The following is a 4,667-nucleotide window of genomic DNA, read 5'->3' on the forward strand; positions in this document are numbered from 1 at the left end:
GGAATAGGCCCTCGCTAATGGATCACTTAAAGAGGCCTTTTCTTTACGAGCGGCCCTAAGTGTTATCAGCTGGGTTAAAGACACTGACCGCAAGAGAGTTGGGTTTCCGTGGCGGGGGGCTTGTCTGATAACCCCGCCGGGAGATACAGTAGGCCTTTCTTTCCCTCAGAGAGAACGAAAAAGAGAGGGAGGAGGTAGATGAGAGAGAGAGAGAAAGACAGACTGCCCTTTCCTCTCGACTCTCCTGACTCTCTATCAATCTCTGTGATATACGCATGAAAAGAGAAAGACCGAGAGAAAATGAAAGTGAAGACGTTTTTTTTTCTAGAAGTTTCCAGGACTCAGTTAAGGCTGTTTTATCAGCCCCCGTAGTGTAGTTCCTACAATTTAGAGTTTGGAGAGCCAGACAAGAAGATTGTGCCGTGCCTCCATAGCCACAACAGATGATTTCCTAATGACTCAAAAACACAAGCACATCACAGACAATAGCTTAACTGATGACGACGGCAACGTCTCCCTCCTGAGGCGGAGGCTGGATTGAAGCTGCACCGTTTCTTGTTTGACTCCTGAGCTTCTTGCATGTGATTCACGACCGAATACCCTCTGCTCTGAATGATTGCAATCACACAGACAGCTCTGGCTTGACTGTCTTTCTTTCTTTCTTTCTTTCTCTCTCTCTCTCTCTCTCTCTCACGCGTACAGGGGCCTAAACCCACTTTTTTTCCTGCTCTTCTGTTTTAACGTTAATTTAACCGTGCTGTGCAGGAATCCCGCATCGCCACGCTAACGTCCTCGACAGGCACGCAACGTAGAGACGGGTGCCACATGAAAGCCGGGCACTGTGTGCCCCCTTTCCGCTCTTCACATTTCAAACGTTTCTTTTTTTCCCCCGTCTTCTGAACTCTTGCATTGTCTGCAACGAGTTGTTGTTGTACTTTTTTTTGTGTGTTGCCATTTTCACTGTAATCAAAAATAAAGGCTTTTAGCATTTCGTTGAGGTTGGAAAGGGTGGAGATGATGGGATGTTTGGGTGGGGGGTGGGGGGGGGGGTATAAGGGGCAGAGGAAGGGGAACTGGGGCCAATTGCCTGTAGTTCCACAGGAATATCTGACTTTGGGAAACCTGTCGTAAAGTAACCCTCATAACATGTGTTTCAAATTGGCCATTGGTTATGGATTGCTTTACGAGGATGGCTCGTTATTAGCCTGGTGGCATTTCGTCTGTTGATAACCCTCCAGGGAGCTATGGGTCAATTAGGCCGCCACGCCAGACTCTTGCTGAAGGCCAATTAAGTTTGTTGGCTTCTGCACACATTATGGGCCCGGGTCCTTCCTGTTGACGAGTCATGCCATGCTTTTCCGAGACCGACTGTGGCACCACCTTGTTGCAGTGCTGCAGAGAGAGAGAGAGAGAGAGAGAGAGATGGGAAAGAAAGATTGAAAGAGATAGAAAGAGAGAAGGAAATGAAGGAGAGGTTGAGAGAGAGAAAAAGGTAGAGTAGGGAAGGAAAGAGAGATTGAGAGTGAGAGAGGGGGAGCGAGAGCGAGCTTTAGGATGTTTAGAGAGAAGGCGCCATATAAATGTCTACCATTACTGAGGCTGTAATTTAACCTGTGCCCCCGACTGACACCCAGGCTCTTTCAAGTGTCTTTGGGACAGAGTTCATGGTCGAGCGGTGGAATTGCTCCACGTGGGGTATCCCTGCTTTCAAGACTGGCTATATGGGACTGCTCTCATCCAATTTGCAACAAGTAAATGTTTTTTTTTTCTTGTTGTTTTGTACACAGGGTAACACAACACTCCCAAGCAACATTATTCTCCCTTTTCCTTCTCCTGTTTTGCCCCGCAACTCTCGTGATGATGATGTTTACACAATTCGCTCTTTGAAGAACCATTTCAGTCACGCTTTCATTACGCTCAAGTCTTCTTTTATATTTGTCATTCTTTCTTTTTTTTTTTGCTGTCTCGCTTTTTGTAATGGAAAACCAAAATGGCTGAACCATGTGAAATGTGGAAAATGGCCCAAAATGCATCCTCTAGAGGTCTTCCTCCTGCTCTCCATGTGTGCTCTCTCTCTCTCTGCAGGGCTTGCATTTAAATAGTTAGGGCTATGATTGTTGTTCTGGTCTGTTTGTCTACAATCATAATTCCTGTGTGGGTGGCAAAGCCACAAATGAGAGGGAATATGAACTCAATTGTCTTTAGATTTCAGTTGTCTTAGAAGACAATAACAAAGACATTCCCTGGCACAAACTCAAGCTAAAATGTCTAATTGTGAAGTGTGTGTGTGTATGTGTGAGTGTGTGTGTGTGTGTCTGTGTGTGTGTGAGAGAGAGAGAGAGAGAGAGAAAGAAAGAGAGAGAGAGAGAGAGAGAGAGAGAGAAGGCATGTGTGCATTAGTGGGTCTTAAGAGATAAAGTGACTTCAAATCAGTTAAGGGTCAGAGGATAACGTAACACAAAGACAGGCAGTGATTCACTTTTACTGTTGTATACAGACATAAATCACATTATCGTTCTGAGGAAACACACTACTTTTTTATTTCGTTTCAAGGAATGGATGGAGTACCATGAAATTGAACTCTCACAGATCGTACTTGAAATGTATTTCAATACAAGTATTTATGGTCATATTCAAAAACATACTGGTGCAAGAGAAAATTAACGAATGAATGAGCCCCTATATGACAATCTTTACCCCTATACTAATTTATATAAGCAAACAGTAATAAATTGTATCATTATATCATATCAACATGAATCACTGGATTTTGAGCTCTGTCCCTATCTATGTAAAATGTCTGAACACACAAACATACTCCAAATCATTGTTTGGCTTGTTTTGTTTTGCTTGGCACATTTGACATTTCTAAGTGGTATTGAGTACAGTGTTGCTGAAACCTCAAGCAGACTCAAAGGCCGTCAGCTGAGTGGGTCAACTATGCCAAGAACTACCCCCGGGAGGATCTCCCTTTTAAGATGAGCGGTGTGGTGGGGCCCGTCCTCCCCGAGATGCTCGCACTGATAACGACCACATGTATCCAATCATCTTAACTGAAACAGTGTGCCGGCCTTCATCCTCCTCTAAAGAAGATTGAAAGAAAGAGAGAAAAGGGGGGAGAAGAGGGATGGGGGGGGGGGGGTCTATTGAACTACTCCTGGTCCAAAACAACATCATAAACCAATATTCAGGGGCTAAGTGAACAGGCTAGAGGAAGTCATGAGTTGAGAGAGATTCTGTTTGGAGATTTTATCGAAATGTTATTGGACATCGTTTAGTTTTGGAATGACACAGCGAATATGGCTCTGAGTAGTACGGGTGAGCAGGGGTTTCCAGTATCTGATTATAGCTCGGCAAAAACCCACAAACAATAGCGGAGTCAGCATGATCCAAGATGAGCGTCCCTTTGTGTTTTTCATATTGCTGGAAGTTCAAGGACCTTGCGCTGTTTTTTCTTTTTTCATTTATTGTCATCCTGGCTGCTTACTGTTAGTCCTTTTAGAATATTCCTCAGAGCAAACACAGAAGACAAAGTCCCTACAGAGGCTAGGCTACATGCAATTATTTTTTCTAACTGATTAAAAAAAAATGGTTTTACGTGTGTGCCCCATAGTCAATTCAGTGTACGTTGTCTTTGATTAGTCAAATTGTTCATCCGGCTTTACAGTGTTTAAGTGGAAGTGAATGCAGTTACTTATTTCAGTTGACAAAAGGGGAGTATTTCAAACAACAAATTAGACTGTTTGACTTCATTTAAGTCGTGCTGATGTGTAGGGGATTAATGCTGATGATAGGTTGTAGTTTTGGGTCACTGTTGTGATTGCCTGAACTGAACATCATTAGCATTTTGGCAGGAAGCCGTGTGTGTGTGTATGTGTGTGTGTGTGTGTGTGTGTGTGTGTGTGTGTGTGTGTGTGTGTGTGTGTGTGTGTGTGTGTGTGTGTGCGTGTGTGTGTGTGTATGTGTGTGTGTGCGTGTGTGCATGTGTGTGTTTCTCTCTTTCTGTTAAATGTTAAATCATCTGGACTTTAAAGTCTTTCCAGCGAGTTACAAGACATGACATCTTTGGAAAAACATACAACCGAGGTCAGAGACGGAGCTTGTTAAGGGATTGTACACTACCGCAATTCAGGAGGCTGAGGGATAAGGACTGTTTGGTTAACTTAAACTTCATGCCATTGGCCGGGAGGGGGGGGGGGGGGGGTGGGTAGACTCTGGGGTAGCAACGGGGGCTTTTGGGTGCGCCGTCTGCAGACGAGGCCCCTGTCGGAGCCAGATGCCCTCTAATACCCTCCTCCTGTCTCTTCTTATCCGTCATGTGCACACAAGTTTATTTATTTGTTTGCTTGTCGTCGAAGTTGCAATTTAACAAGGTCCGTGAGCGAACATAGTGTCAAGTCGATCAAATAGTTGATCGTCAAAATTGACGAATCAAACAAACATAAAGGCAAAACACCAGTGTCACTCAAACAAACCAATGTTGTGGATGACAGAATGGTCATTGGTTTCTTGTGGTTATCTCTCCAGCTACAGAGATGCCAGCCATCACACCCAAAACTGCTTTCGAAGGTGTCATTCAATGTGCAGTGCAAAAGTATAAATGTTTACTGTGCAAAAGAAACATATCTAACAACATGTATGTAACAAGTAACAACAATCTTGTTTCA

This window comes from Alosa sapidissima, chromosome 9, assembly GCF_018492685.1.
Source record: "Alosa sapidissima isolate fAloSap1 chromosome 9, fAloSap1.pri, whole genome shotgun sequence".
Taxonomy (NCBI): Eukaryota; Metazoa; Chordata; class Actinopteri; order Clupeiformes; family Clupeidae; genus Alosa; species Alosa sapidissima.